The following is a 14,111-nucleotide window of genomic DNA, read 5'->3' as shown; positions in this document are numbered from 1 at the left end:
TGGATTACAGAGTAAAATAAAAGTCACAATGGTTCTAATTTTTACTCAAGAAAATTTCACTTCTATGTCTACTCCTTAAAAATGTTTTTGAAAAAGAAAGTCGTAAAACTGCAAGTGGAAGTGAGGGAGACTCTGGAACAAAGTCCTGTGGCACCTAGTCTCCTCATTTCCACTTGGGAGTTCAAAGGCTTTATCTCTGAGGTGTCTTTTTTCATTTTCAGATTTATGCATTTTCTCAATTTGCCTTAGTGCCAAATAATACAATAAATTCTGACCTGTCTTAAACATCCAATCAGGAGTGACATGTTTCACTTAAAATATGGCCAGAGTAACTACCTTTTAGTTGTATCCCATACACAAAAACTTTTCTCTTTTAGGTGAGGCATGAGATAATTAAAATGCTATTCAATCTGCCTTTCTGATATGAGGGAAAAAATTTTCCCCAGTTTCTTCTTGTCTTTCTCTCCACTTTCACAACCTGGCCAGGGTTAGAAAGTAGAAAGAGAGAGAGAATTTTACCAACAACTTTCCAATAAATCCCAAAAGTTTTATGCTTTCCTTAAACTTCATACCCATGTTGTACTCCTAGTGGGCTTTGATTAAAGCCCCTTTAAAACTACACATACAGGGGCAGAGCCAAGATGGCGGAGTAGAAAGACACACATACACATAGCTCCAAACCCACAACTCACAGAACGGCTACAGGGGAGTAACTCACTGCGAATTCTGCACCCAGAGGCCACAGAACATTGGAGCGAGGGAGATTTCTGTTCCGGAGGGACCTGCAAACCTCTCGCGGGGGGTCCTTTGCGCTGCGGACTGGGCGCCGGGACTGGGAGCTGAGGGCAACCCTGCCGCGGCTGCGGCACCAAGAGGAAAAGGTCCGAGTGGGCTTCGGGGACGGGATCTCCAGCGGCCACGCGGGTCCCTCCACCCACGGAGGGACCTGCAAACCTCTCGCAAAAGGTCTGTCACGCTGCAGACGCGGAGCCCAGCCCAGCCCAGACCTGCTGCAGCCACGGCACCAAGAGAAACAGACCCGAGAAGGCTTCAGGGATGGGATCTCCAGTGGCCGCACAAGTCCCTCCACCCATAGGTGACGGGGGTTGGTGAGAGAGTATCTTTGGCAGGTCAAGAGGGGAGTGGGGTGCCCCCATGATTCAGGCCCCCCCAGGAGGTAGAAGCTGAGAGGTGGCTGCAGATCGGGGCTCCCCAAGCGGGTGGGAGCCTGAATCCATTGTGGAAGGTCTGTGCATAAACCCCCTGAGGGAACTGAGCCTGAGAGGTGGCCCTGCCCCGACCTGACCACCTGAACATAATCTCATACTGAATAGCAGCCCTGCCCCCGCCAAAAGCCCTAAGGCTGGAAGCAGCATTTGAATCTCAGTCCCCAAACGCTGGCTGGGAGGATCAGGAGGCGAGGTGGGTGTGAGGAGAATATTCAGAGGTCAAGTCACTGGCTGGGAAAATGCCCAGAAAAGGGAAAAGAAATAAGACTATTGAAGGCTACTTTCTTGGAGAACAGGCATTTCCTCCCTTCCTTTCTGATGAGGAAGAACAATGCTTACCATAAGGCAAAGACACAGAAATCAAGGCTTCTGTGTCCCAGCCCACCCAATGGGATCAGGCCATGGAAGAGCTCAAAAAGAATTTTGAAAATCAAGTTAGAGAGGTGGAGGAAAAGCTGGGAAGAGAAATGAGAGACATGAAGTCAAAGCATGAACAGCAAATCAGCTCCCTGCTAAAGGAGACCCAAAAAAATGTTGAAGAAATTAACACCTTGAAAACTAGCCTAACTCAATTGGCAAAAGAGGCTCAAAAAGCCAATGAGGAGAAGAATGCTTTCAAAAGCAGAATTAGCCAAATGGAAAAGGAGATTCAAAAGCTCACTGAAGAAGATAGTTCTTTCAAAACTAGAATGGCACAGATGGAGGCTAAGGACTTTGCGAGAAAGCATGATATCACAGAACAAAGAGAGAAGAATGGAAAAATGGAAGATAATGTGAAATATCTCATTGGAAAAACAACTGACCTGGAAAATAGATTCAGGAGAGACAATTTAAAAATTTTGGGACTACCTGAAAGCCAAGATCAAAAGAAGAGCCTGGACATCATCTTCCATGAAATTATCAAGGAAAACTGCCCTGAGATTCTAGAACCAGAGAACAAAATAAATATTCAAGGAATCCACAGAACACCGCCTGAAAGAGATCCAAAAAGAGAAACTCCTAGGAACATTGTGGCCAAATTCCAGAGTTCCCAGGTCAAGGAGAAAATATTGCAAGCAGCTAGAAAGAAACAATTCAAGTATTGTGGAAATACAATCAGGATAACACAAGATCTAGCAGCCTCTACATTAAGGGATCGAAGGGCATGGAATAGGATATTTCAGAAGTCAAAGCAACTAGGACTAAAACCAAGAATCACCTACCCAGAAAAACTGAGTATAATACTTCAGGGGAAAAAAATGGTCTTTCAATGAAATAGAGGATTTTCAAGCATTCTTGATGAAAAGACCAGAGCTGAAAAGAAAATTTGACTTTCAAACACAAGAATGAAGAGAACCATGAAAAGGTGAACAGCAAAGAGAAGTCATAAGGGACTTACTAAAGTTGAACTGTTTACATTCCTACATGGAAAGACAATATTTGTAACTCTTGAAACTATTCAGTATCTGGGTACTGGGTGGGATTACACACACACACATGCACATGCACACGCACACACACATAGAGACAGAGTGCACAGAGTGAATTGAAGAGGATGGGATCATATCTTAAAAAAATGAAATCAAGCAGTGAGAGAGAAATATATTGGGAGGAGAAAGGGAGAAATGGAATGGGGCAAATTATCTCTCATAAAAGAGGCAAGCAAAAGACTCATTAGTGGAGGGATAAAGAGGGGAGGTGAGAGAAAAACATGAAGTCTACTCTCATCACATTCCACCAAAAGAAAGAATAAAATGCACACTCATTTTGGTAGGAAAACCTATCTCACAATACAGGAAAGTGGGGGACAAGGGGACAAGCAGGGTGGGGGGATGACAGAAGGGAGGGCATGGGGAGGAGAATGCAATTCAAGGTCGACACTCATGGGGAGGGATAGGATCAAAAGAGAATAGAAGTAATGGGGGACAGGATAGGATGGAGGGAAATATAGTTAGTCCTATACAACACAACTATTATGGAAGTCATTTGCAAAACTACACAGATTTGGCCTATATTGAATTGCTTGCCTTCCAAAGGGAAGGGGTGGAGAGGGAGGGAGGTAAAGAAGTTGGAACTCAAAGTGTTAGGATCAACTGTAATGTTCTTACCACTAGGTAATAAGAAATACAGGTAAAGGGGTATAGAAAGCTATCTGGCCCTACAGGACAAAAGAGAAGACGGAGACAAGGGCAGAGAGGGATGATAGAAGAGAGAGTAGATTGGTCACAGGGGCAATTAGAATGCTTGGTGTTTGGGGAGGGGAGGGGATAAAAGGGGAGAAAATTTGTAACCCAAAATTTTGTGAAAATGAATGTTAAAAGTTAAATAAAAAAAAATACTAGCTAAGAAAAAAAAATAAAACTACACATACATTATTTCCTTGCATTTCTCATCTAAAACTGCATTTAGCAATCATATAAACTAAATAATATAAGATTAGTTCCTCACTTTCTCTCTCCCATTCTCTTCCCTGATGCTGGAGCCATCAGAGACAAGGGATGAGGGGGAGGGAAAAGAGATAACATTCCAAATTCCAGCTACAATGGAGCTGGCCATAATAACTCACAAACACACGCACACAGAACATGTAAAGACTGAACACATACACAGACAATAAAAAAAAATTCAAAAACTGAGAAAAGATTGTCAGAAATCCTCTGCACAAATTAGACCAATGGCTTGATTTCTTTTACTTAGTTCCAAACATACTTTGTGAGATTCAAATTTCCACAGTAAGTAATCTCCTTCAAGAGTGATTTTAAACTTGTTGACTCCACTAGGTGTTTCCCTTATGCTCTCTCTCCCTGGAGACTGTTCCAGTTCCCTTTGTTTCTCTGCTCTTCTCTTTGTTTCAGTGTCCTCCCTTCTGGTGGGAACTTTCGCTTCCTCCTTGAACTTAACTGATTTTTTCTTTTCCACTTCTAAGTCCCATAATCTACTCTTTAACTCATCTATCTCCTGTTGCATTCTTTCTCTCTCCTCCTCCCTCCGATTCTGCTCCTGAAGCTGTCATAAATGAGGATAAATTGAAGGTGGACTGGGAGAATTCCGACGGGATGGTTCGGGGAGGAATCTGGTTAAACGGAAGGCGTTGCTTGTATGGAGGCTGGGAATTGCCTGGGTTGCCGATCACAACAGCCATCCGCAGCCTGAAGGGCCGCTTTTACTATATTATACAGAAAGAAACTTGTTAGCTCCAGATCCCCAGGAATTTTGGAGTCATAGCTAGTTAACTGTTCTCCTACAACTTTCCATGAGCTTATAGAGACTGGAGGTCTCTGCTTTGTCCAGGGACAAATTCTTTCTACTTCCTTTAAGAACTCCCTGATCACTTTCAATTGAATGACGACCCCCTGTGTCTTAGCTGATCTGTAAATTACCTTAACAAAAGTTTCTCTGTTGGCCGTCTCTATTGATTCAACTAGCCCCATAGTAAGATTATCTTTCCTTCTTACCTCACTGCTCTAGAAGCAGGTTACTCACAAGACTGGTGTCTTCTTTTCCTTGTCTTCCTGAGGTTGGGTGCACTGAATTCTTCTCAGATTGGTCCCTCTGAGGCTCCCCAGGGCACGCAGGTTGTGTCTTTTCCCCTGCTAAAGGACTACACTTTTGGCCCCGCGCTGTGTTCCGTGGATTTTTTTTTCTGCCCCGTGAATGGGCGCCAGAATGTTGGGGTCCCCTAGTCCATTATGGGGATCTCTAAACCCAACCCAAGGCTCTTGTCCAGCAAGAGGCCTTGATCTAGTGAGTAATGAAATGAGGGGGGAGGCAAGGTGGTGAGAGCTCCATTTATTCCAGCTAGCTCACACTTTATAGCCTTAATTACTTGAACGTTCCTAAGGCTATACCTTGAACCTATCACCTAACACTATTCCTTATATGGGTGTCTTCTCCACTGGACATCCTGAGCTGGACAAAGAACTGCCACGTTGCAAACAAAGACGAGACCCTTCCTCCTGAAATCCATCTAGTTCCACCCCTACTGACAAGCCCCCAGGTTATCTAGGCAGGCTTTCAGTGTGGCATCCTACAATGGACAGGGGTTGGCTCTAACTCGTCCCGTTATAGTTACCCCCCCTACAGAAGCTCCTTCTGGCTTCCAGGATCAAATACAAAATACTCTGTTTGGCATTCAAAGCTCTTCATCACCTAGCCATCCCCTACCTTTCCAGTCTTCTTATATGTTACTCCTGGGCACATAATTTTTGATCCAGTGACACTGGCCTCCCGGCTGTTCCAAGAACACCCCATCTCTTGGCTGTGGGCATTCTCTCTGGCTGTCCTCCATGCTTGGAATGTTCCCTGTCCTCATCTCTGTCTACTGACCCTCCTGGCTTCCTTTAAGTCCCAACTAAAATCCCATCTTCTACTGGAAGCCTTTCCTAACCCCTCTTAATACCAATACTTTCCCTCTTTGGATAAAGGGCATATGAAGAAAGAAGCTATCTGCATCCAGAGAAAGAATGGATAAATAGAAATATGTATAGAATTTTACATATATATATATATATGTGTGTGTATTTGTGTCTAACAGTAGCCCTCTCTAGAGTGGGGGTTGGGCTGAGGGAAGAAAAAAAGAAAAAAGAAAAAAAAAAGAAATTCACATGATAACTTCATTATATATTTAAAAAGAATAGCACGTTGTACCTAATGGATTTGTAGTTTTGTGTGCATCATCTTTTTTATTATACTACATTATTAAAACATTTATTTCATAAATTAAAAATAAAATAAAATTTAAAAAATACTTTCCATCTCTTAATTATTTCTGATTTATCTTGTGTAAAGCTTACTTGTTATATGTTTATTTGCATAATGTCTTTTCCATTAGATTATAAACTCCTTGAGGGCAAGATATAAAGATATCTCTTTATATCTCTAGCTGTTAGCACAGTACCTGGCACATAGTAGGCACTTAATAAATATTTCTTGAATTGAACTGAAGATGGAATGGACTAGACCAGGGGTTGACAAACTACAGTACAAGGGCAAAATCTGGCAGGTTTATTTTGGTACAGTCCTTGAGCCAATATTGGTTTGGTTTTTTTTATATTTTAAAATAAACTTTTACTGCATTTTGAAATGAAGGGGAAAAACAACAACAATCAGTTTATGTTGACCTGAAAGTTTGATTAAAAGAGGCAAATAGGCAAGGGGATACATAAATTCATGTTGTTTATTCCCTTAAAGCTAGCCAAAACTAGCAAATGTGTATGTACAAGGAGTCAATATGAATTCTGACTGTCTGATGAAAGAATGACCAGACTTAAGTATGTTTCTCCATTACAAACACCTTTTTGACTAAGGAACTTTGTGATATCTAGGAATTCTGCAATAACTAGGAATTTAGTTTGCTATAATACTTTGGGAATTCATGTTATTTAAGGACATTTTACATTTTAGTTTTAATGAATTCCAATTTTGAAGGTTTATTTTTGTTTTAAGGAGGAAGAGAGAGATATCTATCATTTTAAAGGTTTCCAACTAATTTTCTTCAAAAAAAGTTTAGTGATTATTTCTCTTAATGTCAGGATAAATTTTAAACAGTTTTAAAGAAGGGGAAATATTTTTAGAAGAAATGCTTTGGAAAAAAAATCTCTTGTGTGATTTTTAGTAGACTGTTTTATTGCTAAATAAATGTAATGAGCTGTAAAGCAGAAAAGATCTTAATCTTTTGATCTGAATTTGTAGTCATTCCATGACCTAACCAAGGATTAAAACGAGTGTTTGAACTTCTCAAATGTAAATGATTTAATTCCTGAAGTATCTCTTACTTCTAGGGTGAGTATAATTAGAGAAGAATAAGCAAACTTGTGAAACATGGACATAAGTCCACCAACCTGTGAGGTGAATCATTAACTTCTTTGCTTTGTTTAAACCGAAATGGGATTCCAATACCAACGGTAAGTAAAAAATAATAACTTATGAACTATCCTGTCTTATGTTGAAATATAAAGGAAAGCTAAATAATTTGAATAATGGGCTCAAGAGATTTGGAAAGATTAATAAAGGTTTGATTGAAAATGTGAAAGGCAGATAAGAAGGTTAAGGAAAAATGGGGATTACCCAAACTCCTCCTGTCCCTAGATAGTTGCTCTGCATACCTTTACACCAGTTTCAGGTGGTTTAAGTATGCTGAGAGAGTGTAAGGAAGTATTTTAAGAAGACAGAAAATTATGTAACTTGATTTGATAATTAATAGCTCAATTAAATTTGAGCTGACCCTATCTGAAGGATACCAGCCCATATTTACTTGTTATTCAAGACTTTATGGGACTGCAGTTTACTATTGTTTTAAGCTCTGATTACAGGGATAGTTAGTTGTCTGAGCTGTCATAAAACCAACAGTAGAATGGCATGGGCTACAGGCTGAGAATTGCTAAAGGTGGATATCTGTGCTCGGGAAGAGTTTTGAGGACAACCTTGGACAAAGCCTAGGTAGAATCTTCCCGACTCTGTTTCCCAATCTTGCTATTTCCTTTCTGAGAAGGAAAATTTCCCACAAGATTAATCCTGAGCCCTGCTTTTAGCATCTAGTGACTTCATAATTGGCTGTCAGATATGACTCACGCTTGTAATCAAACAGAGATAAGGAAGACCTTTCCTTCTGTTAAGATACATGACATTGTCCCTTCTTTTCTTCCACAGCAGATTTTTATAGTAAAGAAGTTCTGTAAATACAATAGTAAAATCATTAAATAATAGATGGAAATTGGAGTTACTATAAAAGAACACAAGAATGAATAGCTTACAATTTTAACCTATATTCATGGCCAAATAAATGTAATATAAAGATAACATCCTCCAAAGGAGAAAATGATTAGACCAAGTAAGAAGACAAAGATGTAATGTGATAGATGTCTAATTAAATAGGATAGCAAATTTTGAGAAAAAACAATAGGATCAGACTGATTTCTCTAAAAATTTTATACAGATGTTTATAATTGGCTTCCAAAATTTGTCTGTCCCATGATAGCTTTAAGTTTTAAGCATATTTTGGAAATAAGATCTCAAATTAGGATTTTTGCATAAAAATTGTATAAGATAATGGTAAAAGTAAGTGAAATCATTTCTCCTTTATTAAGATATCTGTCTGATGATTTTAAAAGATAGATGAGCTCATTTTATGACCAGAACCCTCATATTTTAAAGGATTTAGGTAAGGACAGAAACAGCAAATGATATATAAACTAAAATTCTCTGAAGTTTCAAAAATGGAAAACCAGATTTAAGGGATTCTACTAATTTATATGGTCAGAATTATCTGGGAACTTCTAGATCTGAACCAGAGAACCAGAACTCCCTTTCTGAACTGTCCTAAGAATAAAACCTATTGTCAAGAGAAAGGATATCTAGGGACCAGATAGCTGCATGAGGCATCTGAGATTCAAAAAGTGCTGCTTAAGTGGACATTGGGAATAGGTAACTGGGATACAAGGAACTTAGTGTTAGTAAACATTGGTAATATTGATTGCATTGATTTGTATGGTTCATGTTTAAGTTTTCTTGGATATCTTGGTGACATGTAAATTCACTTCTCAAAACTAATCTATTGTGAGCCCTCTAGATAGTCTGATCTATACCTGACTTAATATAATTAGGCAATTTTGTGAATTGTGAGAAAAACTTTATTGTACTGCTTGAACCTAGCCCTCCGTGGCTGGGAAACTGAACCATTTCTATGTGCCTTTAACCAAGGACTTATGTTGTGCTCAATTATTAAATCATTTGTCTTCTGGGAGCCCCTGTCAGTTCTGTCTGACTATTCTCATAGCTGCCAACTTGTGGATATGGACTCTTGTGGATATTCATCTGTCACATCTAAAGATTGCCCCTGCTCCTGAGTGGACATCTGAGCCCATAGGAGATCTTGCCCTCTGGTTTCTAAGGGGCTTGAACAAAGATGACATCAGACGTAGACAGCTTTCTCAAGAGTCTGGACTAGGCCTGCCCAAAGAATAGCTCCCTCTCTACCTGAGCCCCTTACACAACCAAGACTTGTTACCTACATTTCTGGTAGCTTTCACTTATTTTTACTTAGTTTCTCTACACTCCCATTATGCTCCCTATCTTGATTCCCCTTGCAAACTACTTCCTTTGCTTGTTTGTAATTGTCCTGCAGTGGCTACCTATCTCTGGGGATGTCCACAGCAATTTTTTCTCTCATCTCCTCACTCATCCCATTAAGCAGACTGAGTATGACAAAGAATTCAACCTTATCTTTAGTTTCCCCTATTTCAGGAAGCAGTTGGGAAAAACCTGAATCTACCTAGATCTGAACAGTTCTCAGGGTCCTGTCTTTACAAAGGTAACCAGGGCCTCTACAGCCCCTCCTGCTGCTTTCTGCTATTTATGAAATCACTCCTTTGGAACCCCTGTAGGGAATTTTGACCCAACTCAGTGTAACTATACAATCTGGGTTTATCCTGGTGGGCTGTCTTTGCTCTTATCTTACTAGGGGCTGACTAGGGTTGAATTTGACCTACAATGCCCCACCACCTTGGTAAACAAAATAATACTGTCCATGGTTGTTTTCCCTTGGTCTCTGGGGTCCAGCCCTGATGCAGAGAATAATGCATCTCTCTGGTCAACAAAGGAAGGATTTTTATAACTTCCCTTCCCATTTCTTGAGGAAGAGTGAGGTATTTCCATACCTTCCTTGGTCTACAGGTGGTCCTTTTGACTTGTCTTTGAGCAAAAGGAGGACATTATAATCATTTCGGAGCAATCTGAACCTCAATAAGTGCCAGAGCCTGAACTAATCAACCAGAAGAAGCACCTCAGCCTAACAACTTCTTTGTTATCTGAGTAAACTCAGAGAATACCTCTTCCTATGTCAACAAGGCCAGATGGGGCTAATTTAAGAATGTTTTTAACTCTGTTTATGGCCATTAAGAATGCAACTCTTAACTATAGACACTATTTTGAATAATGGAACTTTTTCTTAATATTTTATGGATATATATACTATGTTATGGCACTTTGATGGTAAAGAAAACGCAGATATCCTGGGTCATAATTTTAATCGACAATTTGTCAACTCTCTTATTGCATTTACCAACTATTGAATTTAGAAAATTCCTTTCTCATAATATGGTTAAACATATATGGAGATCATAAATTTGAGTGACACGGACATGCTGAGTTGAGATTGTTTTAAAGCACACTTAAAGCTAATCATTCTTTTATCAGTCAGAATTCATATTCTGACTCCTTGTACATACATGTATTAGCTTTAACGGAATAAACAATATGAATTTACCTGTAACCTAGGCTGTTTACCTCTTTTGACCAAACTGTAAAATTTAAATGGTACAAATTATACTGTTCTTAGTACAAAAACCCACTTCCTTTAGAAGCTGAGTCATAAGCATAGCTGTGAATTTTGTGAATTGCAAAATCAAGTAGCAGCAAAGAAATGACTCAGCCAGCTGGGGAACTTTAGTGAGGCTAGTGGGGTGAAAGTATTACCATAGTTGCTTTAATTTCAGCCTCCTTTCCCTGGGGACTGAGGCAGTGGGGGAGGGGAACATGCCCATGATTTGGGAGGATTGTTGTTCTTGCTGGACTTCTATTCTTACTTGAACTAGCTTCTCAGTAAATGTTCTTAATTGATGCTAACTGCTTCCTGGACCATAGGTTCCAAAGGGGGTGATACCTATCCCTTGGGGGGTGCTGGAACAATCCAAGTAGGTGGTAGTAGCTTTGGGTGCAGTTGAAGGGTGCTGAATAAAAATAAGGGGTGGTAGAAGCCTAAGGAAAGAAGAGAAAAGTTTGAAAAAGTATTTGTACATGTTTCATCTGTTGTATAACAGAGTTAAAGTCATAGTGATTGCATTATTTTCCAAATAAACACACAAAATGCAAGTTATAACTGATCAGTGGTCAAGTCTGTAGACAGGTCTTAATAAGCAAGTGTTGGCAGGCAAGTGTGTCATAATGCAATATATTGCATCATCAAAATTTCAATGCAGGAAAACCTCCCACAGATTTAAAGTAAATTATTAAATTTAAGATGCATCATTTTTCTTAAATTTATATCTTTTTTGAAATAAGACAAATTCCAAAAAAAAAACCATTAAAGGGATTTCTAGGGGAGCACTGAGTAATTCTTTTAAAGGGGGCCAAGTTAGTTTGGGAACTTCTGATATAGACAAAGAGGCAAATTATTAAATCGATCATTTAATGAGGGACTAATTGCTAGATCAATCAATAATATAAAGGTGATATTAACTTTAACTCCCAGGTAAGCTTTTTTTGCAGATTATTACCCTTTATGTACCTTAAAATTACCCTTTATGTACCTAGAGCAATGGTTCTTGGGGAAGCAATAGATCATCTGGTCTGGAGTCAGGAAGACCAGAGATACTTACTTACTAGCTGTGTGACCCTGCACAAGTCACTTAATCCTGTTTGCCTCAGATTCCTCATCTGGGAAATGTGAAAAATGACTTTACTAACCACCTTGTTTGCTTGAGCTTCCTTACTGTCCAGAGGAAGCCAGACCTGGGAATTAGAATCAGCCAATCAAGAGGCAGCCTGAGCGTCCCTTAAGTTTGACATACCAGAGATCCTTTGTATCGTTCACTTGCTGAACTCAGAACTCCCTCTTTCAGTGTTTGATTGCTGAACCTAAAAATTCCTCTGTTGTGCCAGCTACCACAAAAGTGACTTAAGCTGGGTCGTACCAGCTCTAACAAACAGAACTAGCACAAGCATCCTCGTGCTAGGACCTTCAGAACTTTTCAGTTTGACCTTTTTCCTTGTACATGATCTCTGTAAAATGGCCCTTTCCTGGGAAATGAAAACTGAACCCTAGGGACTATGGCAGTACATGATTGGGCCATGAAATAGCAAGGAAATTCAACTCCTTGGTGGCAGTACCTGATTAAACCATGACATAGCCATTCTCACCCAGCTTTGCTGTTTGTCTTTGTCTTTATAATCTGTGCAGTCTGACCCTAAGGTGAGCTCAGTTCCAACTGCAGCTCCACATGCATGCCTGCCTGCTTTGAGAGAAAATAAACATGCGTACAATCTAATTCTCTTTCTTTCTTAGACTGAAATCTGGAAGTTGACAGAAATGATATAGAGAAGGAAATAAGAGACCACTCCAGGAGCTTTGCCAAGAAAACTCCAAATGGGGTCTCAAAGAATTGGACACAACTGAAACAACTGAACAACAACTACGTAGAGCAGTGGTATCAAACTCAAGCAGAAACTGGGCCACTAAGCCATACATAAAGATCACTGTAGACTGTATATTGATTTAGTTTTAAAGTGTAATGTTATCTACTTTTAATTGTATTTTATTTTGTTAAATATTTCCCAATTACATTTTAATCTGGTTTAGGCAACATTAGAATATGTTGGTCTCAGGTTTTGTGTTGGACACCTCTGGCCTAAAACACTAAGAGTTTTAATGACTTGTGCACCATAAACTAGCATTTGTCAGAGGTGGGATGTGAACTCAGGTCTTTGTGAGTTGGAGCCCAGTTCGTTATCCACTAAGTCATTTTGACTCTTTATATGTCAAGTCTCCATTAAATTTCTTTATTGAAAATTGTGTTGCTATTTTATAAAGTTTGGTTTTGCCATGACCAAGGCCTCAAAAGATCCCAAGAATCCTGACACCCTAACAGATGTAGGGTTGCAACAGAATGAAACAAGAGCTGCAAACTACGTTTCCGACCCTGGATGAGAGAGCACAGGGAATACCTTTGCTTTATTCTTCAAGGACTGATATTGTCTCATCATGACCAGGAATCAAGAGGATAGACTTTTGTTAGAGATACTGCTTGTTCTGGGGTTTGACTGAGCTACAAATTGACTCACCCTTTCTACCTGTTTTCAACTTTTCCTTTAATATGTTGCTGACCACCATTCCCTCCTGTTAGCCGTAATACATCTACAGAATAGATTTTCATTACCACTCACCTAGGAAATTTCAGTAGACTCTAAATAGGTCTTAAGAGTTTCTACTTTCTCTCCTTTCCAATCCATCCTTCTGTGTGTTATATTACTATGCTAAAAAATTTGGAGTCCCTACTGCTTAATGAACAAGATTCTAACATACCTCTACCTTGCTCTCTTCCCATTAAATTCTTATCCAGCCTTTAAGGGTCATCTCAAATATTTTCTGTTCCTTGAAGTTTTCCCTCATTCTCCCAATTATTAAGGACCCTTTCTGTTTCAGACCTTGCTTTGTTTTATATCTCTCTCAAGTGTTTTTTAAAAAAAATTATAAACTTTATAATCATCAACAAACACAAACATGCCAAAAAATTAAAGAGGATTGCATAAAACCATGAACTTCTATGATTCATAGTTAATATATATATGAATATGCACACACACATATAGATTAGATAGTGTACTATAATTTTCTATGTTTGATTATAAGTTCAATTAGAGCAAAGACTTTGTCTAAATTTAAACTTTGTATCTTTCCCAGTATCTATCAATGTATCTGCACACAGCAGTCTCTTTAAAAAAAAAAAAGTTGAATTATTTAATTGAATTCAATCCAGTCTGTCTCATTTTCATCCCCACCTTATTTTCTTCTGCTTTCCTAGCCATTCAAACCAACATTCAAATATTCAAACCAACTTGGACATAGGAACAATAAGGAAAGCTGAATAAATTAAGAAGCAATAGGCATTTATTACATGCAGAATACAAAGCAAGGAAGATTAGAGACATAAATAAATTTTTATGTATATATATATATATATATATATATATATATATATATATATATATATATATATATATATATATATATATATATATGTTACGGTTGCCATTGTTGTTGTATAACTTTTCATGACCATCTCAACCTGGATTTGAACTCAGTTCCTGCCTGACTCAAGACCCAGCATTTTATCCGCTGTCACACCTAGC

The 14,111-nt window shown here is 38.9% G+C and overlaps 1 protein-coding gene across 1 annotated transcript in view; it reads left to right on the top strand.

Moving 5' to 3' along the window:
* Positions 1-12,771, top strand: part of LOC140522274 (zinc-alpha-2-glycoprotein-like) — a 45,957-nt gene extending 33,186 nt beyond the window's left edge. Inside the window, exon 8 of the transcript XR_011973266.1 lies at positions 12,268-12,771. The gene's annotated coding sequence lies outside the window, so the exon portion shown is untranslated. The remainder of the gene's footprint in view (positions 1-12,267) is intronic.
* The last annotated feature ends 1,340 nt before the right edge of the window (positions 12,772-14,111 follow it).

The sequence above is a fragment of the Notamacropus eugenii genome, chromosome 2, assembly GCF_028372415.1.
Source record: "Notamacropus eugenii isolate mMacEug1 chromosome 2, mMacEug1.pri_v2, whole genome shotgun sequence".
Classification (NCBI taxonomy): domain Eukaryota; kingdom Metazoa; phylum Chordata; class Mammalia; order Diprotodontia; family Macropodidae; genus Notamacropus; species Notamacropus eugenii.
This window is presented reverse-complemented; position numbering and strand designations above follow the sequence as displayed.